Source organism: Lichenostomus cassidix, chromosome 3 (assembly GCF_008360975.1).
Source record: "Lichenostomus cassidix isolate B80296 chromosome 3, HeHo_3.0, whole genome shotgun sequence".
NCBI classification, from domain to species: Eukaryota; Metazoa; Chordata; class Aves; order Passeriformes; family Meliphagidae; genus Lichenostomus; species Lichenostomus cassidix.
This window is the reverse complement of record NC_139483.1, coordinates 80,264,654-80,277,434: the sequence shown is the minus strand read 5'-3', so window position 1 is coordinate 80,277,434 and position 12,781 is coordinate 80,264,654.

The window sequence follows — 12,781 nt, the reverse complement described above, 5'->3', positions numbered from 1 at the left end:
TCCTTTCCCTGCCCTGCCCTACCCTGCCCTGCCCTGCCCTGCCTGCCTTGCGCTGCCCTGGCCTTCCTTGCCCTTCCTTTCCCTTCCTTGCCCTTCCCTGCCCCTGCCCTGCCCTGCCCTGCCCTGCCCTGCCCTCACCGTCTTGCTTCTGTTGGGCGCCTGTGTGACATCGCAGGAAAGCAGCCCATGGAAAAGCACTGGGAATGCTGGTTGACAGCAGCTGAACATGAGCCAGCGTGTGCCCAAGTGACCAAGAAGGCCAATGGCATCCTGGACCGTATAGTGTGGTCACCAGGACTAGGGCAGAGATTGTCCCCCTGTACGCAGCACTGGTGAGGCCACACCTTGAGTGCTGTGTGCAGTTCTGGGCCCCTCACTGAAGGAAGGACATTGAGGGGCGGGAGCGAGTCCAGAGACGGGCAACAGAGCTGGGGAAGGGTCTGGAGCACAAGTCCTGAGAGGACCAGCTGAGGAAGCTGAGGGTGTTTAGCCTAGAGAAGACGGGTCTTGGGGAAGACTTTCTGGCTCTCTGCAACTCCCTGAAAGGAGGCTGTAGCCAGGTGGGAGTCAGGCTGTTCTTCAGGCAGCTAATGACTGGGCAGGGGGACGTAGCTTCAAGCTGCACCAGGGAAGTTTAGATTGGACATTAGGAGGAATTTCTTCACAGAAACTGTGATAAGATATAGGAATGGACTGTTCAGGGAGATGGTGGAGTCGCCATCCCTGGAGGTGCTTAAGGAAAGGCTAGACAGGGCACTTAGTGCCGTGGTGATGTTCAGTCATAGGTTGGACTCAATGATCTCAGAGGTTTTTTCCAACCTAATTGTTTCTGTGATTCTGTTCAGAGAGCTGCCCGGGAGCACAAGGGTAGAGGAGCAGCCTGCCACCACGCTGGGACCTGTCGTGTCCCCTCACAATCCCTCTGGGCACTGGCACCAAGGAAGCCTTTGGGGAGCCCTGGGCACATTCTGGCATTGCCGCTTTGAACCCAAGGCTTTGGATCAGGGCAGCACCTGGGGATAATGATGGGCCAAGGATGAGAGCAAAAGGGGGGAATGGTGTCTAATTTTACAACACCCCAGAACTTGATGCAAAATGGATTGTACTGACAAAAGGATTAAAGCATTGCCTAAAGCTGGCAAACAGGCTTGAATTCATAGGCAGGCCAAATGTAAAGAGGCTGTTGTGGTTTATTTCACAAACACATAAAAGGATTTCTAAACCTTGGCTTTTATTACTCCAAGTTACTGCTATTTTTTCCCTGAATACTAATCTTTATTAACAAATGTAGTTAAGCAAATTTCTTTCTGGAGAGAGAGGGGAGCTGGAAAGAGGAGATCTTGCTTGCTTCACTTGCTAGTGGAATATGTTATGATAGCACAGTGATGAAAGTGACACAAGAATTTGGGTGGAGTAGGAGAAAACAGAACATTTCAGGGCAAGGTTATAACCTGCCTGTATGGGAAGGCATAAACGGGGCATTCTTGAGAGGGAGATATATTTGCCCTTGGCAGAACTGTGCCTCCACAATTCTGAGTGTTCAAAATGAATGCTCAGTGACCACTAAATGAAAATAATAAAGGTGGAGGAAACAGGACAAAGTTTTGGTTCTGTTTACCAGTTTTTGTTTACCAAGACAATATTTTCAGGCACAACCTGTCATTTTCTTCACAATAAAAATAAGGAAATATGTGAGGAAAATACAGTTTTAATGCACTTGAAATTAAAACACTAACTTCCCCTCCTCCCTGACTATAAATTTTAGGAGGAAAAAGACGAACATGAAAGATTTGAGAGATTCTCAAAAATCATGTGTATTGTGCACAAGAACTCTAAATATGCTTAATTAAATTACTAGAAAATGTAATTCAGTGACTAGGCTAGAATGCAATCAGAAACACATCAGCATAAACTCCTGTAAAAGGAGATGTATACTGGTATTTCAAAAGCACAGAATTAGCTGTGAAACATAAACCTGATATGGAGTCTCCCAAGCTGAATGGAGCTTTCAATTTTTTGATCCTAATATCCAAGAAAACAGGCATGAAGCATGCAAAAAACCCCAACAACCAGTCTGTGAATTTCCTAATTTTGATTGTCTCCCTAATTGCATTTGATATATTTGCTATACTTGCATTACTATTATGAAATTGATTTCAATAAGCAATGAAAACTCACATGGATATTTTTAAAATTCACCCTCTGTGGCTTTGTGTAGCTCACCCTTTTGCTAAACAGCGAAAGCACATAATTCATCACAGCAATGCTGGCAGAGAATCATTGATGTCCTTCAAAAAGATCCAGGGAATGACAAAGATGGAATAATTTTATTGCTTGCAACTGGAGGAAATGTATTGCTTGTATCTGGCAGCAAGCCAGGCCAGAATCTGAAATGCTGTTGCTGCTGTAAATAGGATGAAAGAGATTCATAATCCATCTCCATGCCCACCGTAGCTAGGAAAATTGTAAGCAGAAAAAGCAATTTAAAAAAACCAAACAAACATGAGAAAGCATTAAAAAATGTGAAAGAGACTTTTTTTTCTGTGTTGATAATTTATAGACTAATCGCCATGGCTAATGATTTGAGACTTGGTTAGTGACTAACTAGTTACTGAATATGGGTAACACTGGTATTGAATTTAGGCAGTGTGTAAGTGTAATGCAGGTATTGAATACAGGTATTGAGTCCTAATAAAAACAGGTCTCTTGTTCACAACAAATGACATCAGATTTCTCCGTCAAATGTTCCATCCAGAATAATGCCAACAGACTTGAATCAGCTGCTTAGCTGGAATAAATTCAGATACTGTGAAATGTTGGCATAGGGATTAATTTCTAGAAATTTCTTAGTCTAAAAACTACAAATAATGTATTTTAGATATTGTCCTAACAACTGAACAGTTGATACACAGCAGATAAATGATGGTGTTGTATTTCACATTCCCTTAGACAGGACAAATAGATGAATCACTTGAACAAGAAATAAAGTTTTGCAGTTTTCGCCTGTCTGCGTAAAGCAAGTCTGATGTCTTAACATCTTGTTTGCTTGGGAAGGTCATTTAAACAGAGTATTTAATTCAAGAGCTGGAGGGGGAAGTAGAAGGCTTAAAAGGAGCAGCCCTGGCCTTGTAGCTTAACTGAGGGGAGGGATGCTCTAGAAAGAGGGGTGGAAACCTTCAAACACTAAATCAGGTCATAGTGTTACACAGTTTGATACTTCCAGAGGTACCAACAAGGATAAAACCTTATTCAGATGAGTGGAACCTGTGCTCATTTAATTGTTGTACATAAATATTGATGGGAAACCCCTGACACATAGAAGAAATGCTATTGATTTCCCCTGCACCATAGAAATAGATGTGGCAAACAGGGTGGAAACTGTTACAATAAGTGCATCTAATGTGATGGATGAAACAGATTCCCTGAACTGACAGAAAAAAGATGACATTCAAATTTGGAAAGGGAATATCCTTCTAGCAATGCTTTCAATACCACAACTTCTTTAAGCAGTGGCGACTTAAAGAATGCATGGTGATATAAATGAGGGAGCCAAGTGATGTGCTGCTTGCTTTAACCAGGGGACATGATGAGAAAATTCACTGTGAGATTCAGACTTAGACATCCAGTTTCTGCAAAAGATCAAAGGTGGGTTAAAACTATCAGACTAGGTACAAAGTACCAAAGAAGACCCCTTTTGGCTCCTTCAGGCTTCAAATTTTCTGATGTTTCCCCTCAGAATAGGCTATATGATACTTACTTGCACATGCATATACCTTAATATACATTTCCCTGCGTATACACCAAAGGTGGTACCGTGCATACACGCTTGAAAAAAAAGTTTGGTTCAGAATTGCAGAGCTTAACCTTTAGAAGTTTTGGCTTGAAGCAGTTCCACAGGTCTGGGTAGGCAGGAGGGCTAGTTCAGGCTGCTGTTTCCAGTAGCAAGGCAGATATTTATGGACAGAATAATTTAGAATGGAAAAGACCTTTCACATCATTGGGTCTACCTATAATTTATTCCCTCTCTCCACTGCTATAAAGGTGGCCTATGATGTGACTAAGATTTCCATATTAGAGCATGAATGCAGGCGTAGCTAGGGTCCAGCTGAAGGTTTTTTCCTTAATATATATTGGAATATTCTCCTGAATACAAGATATGTTGTATAAGCACATACTTCCCTTTGCTCTCAGCTATCTGCAATCATATAATCAAAATATTTCAAATTGTAATGCAAATAAAATTAAATGTCAGTCTGTTTTGACATTATAAATATTCATGGTCTCCTTGTACTTTTTAAAGCATGTGTCAAAATAAGCTGTGGTTTTGTTGGAGGACGGCTGCTTTTCTTATTGCATACTCACCTACCTTGAGAAATCAAAAGCCCAAGATCACTTTCAGAGCTTGCCTCCAATGTCCTGGGCTCTGAAGTGACCCAAAACCTTTCCACTGTTTCTTTTCATGAGTGCTCCTGAGTCATCGGCTGAGAAGCGACCGCTCACCTTTGACAATGTAGTGTTAAAATTCTTTGAAAGAATGTCTTTTGGCGCCACTTCTCATACTATGACGGGTCTCAACCCCCTCAAGGGGATTTTCTTGAGCATTCTCTGACCGTGGTGGCATTGGAGCTGCTTTGGCTCTCCTGACACCCCTTTTGTGGCTCTGACAGGCACCGGAGAAAGGCTGTCTGTGAGCTCAGCTGAACTTGAGGATGTACAAAAGAAGCACGTTGGGCATTGTTCACAGGGATTTGTTTTTAACAATACAATTTTCCAAGGCTGTGAAATATTGAAATATTTAAAGGGCAGATATAGTGCAATGAAAGAAACATTTATGTATACTTCACAGCACTAGCTGATTTCAGAGGTTTTACAAATTTATTAGAATTCTTTGTGTTAGTATACCTGCTTGGATTTTGAGCTCACAACTGCCTTGTGGAGAAATACTAAGTGAATAACATAAAGTGATTGCTGGTGAATCACAGGAATACAATTTACAATGTGATGAGTTAACACTTCTGTGTAATAAAATAAGGTGCTCCATTACTACAATACAATGCTTTAACTGCTCATGTTGTGAATATAGGTGTGTTTAAACAGGGACAGAAATTAAAACAAGGTAATTATTGCCAGTGGTCTAGCAACAAATGTTTTATAAGCAATTTAAATTACAAAAAAACCCAGTAAAGCCTGTCAAGGTAGAGAAGATGCTGAGCAAACAAGTATGGAATGTTTGATTAGAAAAAAAATTATTTGAAGGAGACATTTCAGTTAAGGACATCTTTCTACTGAAGACATGTGCTACTGGGAGGAAAATTTCACACATATTACTCAGGATCTGGCAGTTTTATGTTAAATGCTGTGTTTGTTCTTGGAAGATTTTAGTAACATTTTTCCAGAAAACCACTTTTTGAATCACAAACATGACATTTGTGGACTTGTTTCAGCTGGTTTTGCATAATCTGCAATTTCATCTTCACAGTATGTGTATTAGTCTTTGACAAAAAAGAAAAAATACAGTGATGAAATAATTTTGAAAAATTCTTTAATCATAAGCAATGTGTGTTGCTTCTGAATATCCATCTCTTTTGCCTTTAAAATTAATTTCTCTTAAGATAGCAAATTAATTTTCTTCTGTCTCTGTATAGTTTTGTGATATAAATTATGTTGTAGAGGAATAAGGTCAAATGTATCTTTGATACCAGCAAAAAAATGGATGTTATATCAAAATAAATTTGGCCTCAGTGTTCAATGTGATCATCTTTGAAAACAGTTTTATTGCTTCAGGTGCACAGAAAAATTGTCTCCTTAAAAAAATCTTTATTCAGAATATAGACACATCTTGATTATTAGTGTTAAACTCAGAAAGAGTTCAAAACAACTCACATCACTTCTGGACATCTGATCATGTCATCAAGTTGGTTTTTTTTTGTTAATGCAAAATGGAATAACTTCCCATGAGGAAGAAGTGCCAGCATCTCAGCACAGAGTCTTGTGTATCCCATACTTTGGGGAAGTGGGAAGTACGGATTTGAACCCATTAATAGAAGGGAGTTGAAACTTGAATCCTTGGATTTCTGGATATGCCTCCCAAGTCAAACTTGTTAAGGGAGTGTAGGTGATGCCTGATGATTTTTGTCCTTTCTTTTTATACATTTTTATACCCTTTCCCTCTCCTTGTACCCTTCACAAACAATCCTTGTACCTTAACCCCACACGTTTACAACTCTTGTAGTCTGATATTTAGTTTCATTTGGAGGTTTTACAGGGTGGGAAGACCAAACATTCATACTATCTCAGAATTAGAGGCTCCAGCCTTGGATGGAGCCTCCTCTCTGGAACATGGTTTTGTAAACGAGGCTGTAGTATCATTGGTGGGGAGGGTAGTAATTAGAATAGGGGGGCAATTACTTCATTTATTAAGTTTCTTATTGGGGGATTTGAGGTAGATATGCTAATTTATGAAGTCCATAAAAATGCTACACGCGTTGTACATGGGGTGCTTCTTGGCATGTTTCCACCTTTGATGAGTGTGCACCTAGAATTCTATTAAAACCACAGTAGTACCCTTTTCCCCTTTACTGCTGTGTCTACTTTGTATTTTTACCAGCCAATAAGGCATCATAGGCAGACTGAAATTATCCGTGATGTGTATTCAGAGCTGCCCATGGCTGTGAAAGCTTAGATGCCTTTGAGCAGAACATGTGCCTTGGGCACTTTAAATACCACTGAGTAGGACAGCAGCTTGGTGATAGTGTTTTTGACTTCATGACCTTGATTTGTTAAAATCCTATTTAGGGTGCATTTGAGCCTTCACAACTTATAGCACATAAACTCTTGCAATGTATGCATCGGCTTACTGGAATTCGTATTGGTATTAAATAACATTGGCTTCATTCATCCTTGTGGGTCCCTTCCCACTCAGGATTTTCTACGATTCTGTGAAATCCATTTTTGTCTTAGGATTTGAAGTAGTTTAACTCCCTGTCCCCACCCCGCAAAAAAGCTAGAATATTATACAACTCATGTTGTGCCTCCATACTGTTCCATACTGTGCTTCAAGGATGGTTTGATTGATGAAGACTGCTTTCTGGATGTTTTTTTCCACTTCTGTGTTATAACCAAAGCTGTCAATCCTCTTCTAAGACCTAGTGAATAACGAGATAAGTCAGTGTGTAGTTGTCAGAAAAGCAAGGACAGTGACTGAACTACGCTGGACTGCAGGGGAGGGATGTTTCATGCAGTTAGAGGAAAATCCTGGGCTTGCTCAGATTGATTGAAGGACTGCAACAAGGGATGTTTACAAAAGCTAATGCTGAGCTCTAGGGCCTAGTCCTCTGACAACTCATATCATCAATAAAAAAGGAGCAATATCCATCCAAACAACAAGGGTGAAATAGGCTTTCCTCTCACTTGCCTTATCTCTGGTCACCGTGTGGTTAAAGAAATAAAAAAATTATAAGAATATAATGATCATTGGAGATTCAGTCCAGTTCATTCCCTGGATATTGCTAGGAGACACCAGTTTGGAGAGAAAAGTGGCATCACATCTTTTCATGCCACAAGTGAAACCTGTCAACTGAAATAAGGTAGGCGGTTGTGGTGTCCACACTTGAGAAAGGTGTTGAAAAACTCAAAAGGCTTCACAAACACATTTCAAGAATCACCAGGCGTCCATAAAAATCAGTGTTACAGGGAGAGAGACCTAAGAGAAGATTCAATACCAATAAAGTTTGACAGATTGTTTGATGGTGAGTTCTATTGCTCCTCTCAGTAGAGCACTCTTAGTTCAGCAGTAAAAAAGTGTAACAAACCTTAGTGGTAAGAAGTTGGAACTTACTCCAAGCAAGAAAATGAAAAATTTTTAATAGTGAAAGGAAGTGCTTCTACCCAGATGAACTGAATGGGAGAGATGTGGGAGTTTTAAGTTAAGTTTTAAGGTCCCAGCTGCCTGATCTACCCTGCTGGCGATTGCTCTTATGAACAGTCTTATGACCTCTACAGTAGGAGGTAAGTGACTGTATCTCAGGCACTCTGGGGTAAATCTGTTTTTTTGAATCAAACTCATTTTCACTGGTGACTGCAGCTGCCCTTCCAAGGAAGTGGGAATTTTATAGCGATAAATTATCTTAACAATGTTTGCCAGAGCTGGTGGGTTGTGTACTTTCAATGCTTTGAAAGTACAGCCTGTAAGACCTGGTTGACACTGACTTCCTGTCACTTGGTGAAATAATTGTGATGAAGCAGGCTGGAGTGGTTCTCAAAGGCAGGGTGTTGAAATTAGCTAACCTCATGATTTTAACTGGATTCCATCTCCAAGGTCACTTCCAATCTGGACCAGCCTCTATGTGACAAGGAGAGTGAGGTACCTGTGCCAGGGAGATAATTAGGTACCGATTGGTTGAACAAAAAATATAGGTAAGGCTGTGCTAGGATGCATCATGTAGGATGTATGAACATTAACACAAACCAGCAATGCACCCTTGCAACCAATGCCACCTGGGGCTGCGAGGGGTAGTGCTGTCAGCTGGTGAGGGAAGGGGCCTTCCTGTTCAGCACTGGTGGCACACTTTGGGAGTGCTGGGACCAGTTCTGGACACCCCAGTAGAAGGGAAGCATGGATATACTGGAGTGGGTCCAGTGAAGGACTGTGAGGGACTGAGACGTCTGATGGGGAGAGTAAAGGCAAAGGAATCAGGTGCTTCTCAGTGATGCCCAGTGGCAGGATAAGAAGATATGGACACACTTTGAAATAGAGGAAACTCCATTTAAACATAAGAAAACACTTGTTACTGTGCAGGTGATCGAAGACAAGAAGTTTGCCAAGAGAGGTTGAGGAATCTCCATCCTTGGAAATACTCAAAATGTGGTTGGACATGGTCCTGAACAACCTATCCTAGCTGACCCTGCTTGAGCAGGTGGGTGTTGGCCCAGACAATACTGGGACCTAGACATTCTGTGATTCTGTGATCCTGTGATCCTGGAATGCATATTATGGACAAGGAATGCTGGAGCTGATGACACTGGTCCTACTGGTCCTCCATGTGTCATTCGAACTCTCATGTATGCGTACCTTATGTATGTATGTTTTGATTAGGACTTTTAGTGTGGCATCAGCTGTTGGTTAACCCCTTTACTTCTTATGGGCTTCTTTTGTCATATCCTATTGCATTTTAGGACTGAGCCCCAGATCTAGATATTTGGTACTGGTTTTTAGGTGTGTGAGCTGGCATTTGTGATCACATCTGAATTAACAAAACTGGACAATTTTTTTTATCTCAGCAATTGATCAGTCAGTCTATATAACAGAACTGTCACCTTTATTGTTTTTCACATTAGCAGTAATTTGTGCGTCATATTGCAAATTTTATGTATGGTGATGTTGTTCTCATCAAGGACATTGATAAATGTATTGAAAAAATTCATACCAAAAAGAGTTTTTCATCAGTTTGAAAAATATGCAATCCCTTGAAATGAAAACACTTCAGCTATAGTATATTTTTATGACCCAGTTGTTAACCAATTTTAAAAATTAACATGTAATATGTTACATTGATTTTGTATTTTAGAGTTGTTTTTTCAAAATGCAAGATTATGTCAAATATTTGGCAAAGACGCTATTTCAGCCACAATCTTCATTATCAGTCTAATGCTTAATCTCATTAAAACAGCATCAAATTTGTTTGACAGTCTGGGTTCCTGGGAAACTGTGTCGACTGACGTTAATAAACCAGTAATCCGTTAATTCCTTCATTAGTATCCCATATCAGCATTTCTATTAGTTTGCTTGATGACACTTGCTAGCTAAAGCTGCCTGTAGTTACCCAAGCGATTATATTTATTGCCTGAAAAGGCTGGTTCAACATAGACTTACTCTATACAGGGTCTGAAATTCAAATTACCGCGGTGCCATTGCCAAGGGTTCTGACACCAAAGGCACAGGATTGCCGAGCAGGCCATTTTGTCTTCGTTTTCTTAACCCTTCTCCTCTTTCTTAAAGGCGATGGAGGGTTTTTGTCGCTCGCCCTGGCTCCCCGCCCCGGAGGTGCCGGCGCCCGGTCGCAGTGGCGCGGTGATGCTCTAGATGGGGCTTCAGCACCGGCAGAGAGAGCGAATAAAACGAGCCCTTAAAGGCGATGGAGGGCTTGGAAACAGTCGTCCTGTCTTTAAAATCGTCCTTCTTCCTTTTGATCCAATTGCCTTTTTTCACACGAGCTTGCTGGTAACTAGAGGCATCCCTCAAGGATGGAGGCTGGAGCCAGTATTGTTCAATGTCTTTACTGCTGAGCTGGCCAAGGGATGGAGTTTGTTGGGGCTTTGGGTATAGTTCCCACTCCTGAGGTTTGGCTGCTGGGCTGGGGGCTAGTTCCGTGCCTGTGCAGCCAAGAGTGGCCTCTGGGGACTGGGGGAGCTCTCCGAAGTGCTGTGGAGGGGGTGCAGCCAGGGCCAACCCTCGCCATCGGCGTGTCTTGTGCCAAGGGCACTGCCCTGCAGATGGGACCTCTCAGCTCATGCACAGGCAGCACCGCGGCTGTGGAACAGCGGCTGTGTGCAGCAGGGTCTGGGCTGACCCCATCGCCACCGCAGCCCGGCCCTGCTGGCTTCAGCTCGTGGGACTCTGCAGTCCCCACTGCCACCCTTGAGGACAGAGTAACCCCATGAGGCAAGTATGGGCCAGGATGCAGTTCTTCAGAAAAAGCCCTGGGATCCTAGTGGATCTGAACATGCTGAACGTGACTCAGCAACGTGCCTTGGGATCTCCAGTGCAAGAAAAACATTTAAAACCTGGATTGAGTCCTGTAAAGGACCAGCAAGCCAGTGAGGGGCTGGAACACAGGATATTCAAGGGAAGGCTGAAGCTGTGGGTTTGCTCAGCCTGGAGAACAGATGCTTCAGGGAGAACTTAGTGCTGTCTACTGTTACTTGCTGGGAGGTTGTGGGAAAGATTTATCCATATTCTTCCCGAGGTGCCCAGTGGAAGGATGAGAGGCAGCTGAACATACACTGCAACATGGGAAATTCTGACCAGATAGGAAGAAAAAAATTGCTCACCACGAGGGTGGTCAAATGTTGTAGAAAATAAAAAGAAAGCAGGCGGGTAGGCTGGGGGTGCGCGGCAGAAGGACGCACAGCAGGCAGTCTGCGGCTCTCCAGTGGTTTATTATGCGGTGCAGTAGGGAAGGTCCGGGGAAGGAGAGACGGGGCGGAGAAGCAGGGACGGGCGTGGGGTCTGGAGCTCCAGAGGCTGCAAGCTGTCAGCGGCAGTTGGTGTCGGGCAGCAAGGTGTCCCGGTGAGCAGGACAAAATGGCCGTTGAGCACACAGTGGAATAGGGTCTTAAGGGGAAGGAGAGAGGGAGTGGTTTGGCACGCAGGCCAACCGGGAAAGCCATAGGGAAGAGGGACAGGGGTAACAACCAATCATTACAAGGGAGGGGAGGATACATAATCCAAACCAACCAATGGGGTACAACTTAGGAGGGGAACAAAGAAGAACAGCCTGGAAACTAAGCCATATATGGGAAAGGGGCGGGGGAGGCGTCTGGGCCAATGATCTTCTTAGCTGGTGCATACATTGCCACAGGGGCTCATGGGCTGATCTCACTGTCACCATGACTGAGACAGCACAGGCTGTCCCTGCCCCCACGGCCGGCCCTCTAGCTGGCAACTTGGAGGTAAAACCTCCACACCTCCCCCTTTTTTACCAACTAAATGAGGGAAAGGAGAACAATTTGAACATTTTACTCTGAAATCTATGGATGTTAAATGTAAATGCCAAATTATTAACGACTTGCACAAAATGTGCCTGGAGCAATTTACGCGATTTCAGAGTAAAAGTTCGATTTAAAGCAAATAAGGAAACACAAGTATAAATAACTTTATTGGATGGGGGAACCATTGGAGAGCTCTTTATGGGGGATGGGGTACGTGCAAAATCTTTATTTTTCAGCTCGGTGGTCTGGAGCTGCCGGCAGAGATTTTTTGTATTTCAGCTCTGGTGTCTTTGCCTGCCGGTGGCTTTTCTTGATGTTTTCTGGTAGTGCCTCTGATAGCAGCACGCGAATGAAAAGTATGGTTTTGACCTGTGGAGACACTACTTGAGACACCGTTAGAGCAGATGGCGGTTGGCAGTGCTGTAGATGTTCATGGGGACCCAAAGCGGCATGGGGGAGGGCGACATAACCGGCGGGAAGGAGAGCGCAAAAGGCGGGAAGGGAAAGCGGGAGGCGGGAAACGCGAAGGTTTGTGGGAAGAAGAAGCTGCTTCAGGGGACTCGAGCACGCCATTTTAGATGTTAGAAAAGAGCCCCCCACCGCCATTTTGGGGACTCACGGATTTTTGGGGGTAAGGTCAGGGAAGAGAAAAAGGGAAGGGGGTTTGCCGTTGGCCGAAACCGGACATCAAGGCAATGGTCAAGGGCTTTACGGTACCGTTGATCGAGGCCGGACATCAAAATTCCAGACAAGGGCGAAAGGATAAGGGAAAAGGGGGCAGCCGTTAGCTGAAACCGGAGACTAGGTCCCAGTTAAGAGCTTGGAAAGAATTTTGTGGCTGTTGACGAAGACACAAAGTCTCCGTCAAGAGCACTTTTGTGACTGTTGGCTGAGACACGAGGTCTCAGTCAAGGGCAATGGGGTGAGATTTAAGCGGGTTAGGGAAAGAGGGGTGAGGGAAAAGGGTTCGTTGCCGTCGGTTCCAACATCCAAGGGCAACAAATTAGGTTTAAGGGGTATAGGGTAGATGTTTAGGGAAGATTTTCCCCGAACACCGGAAAGGTCTGAGGGA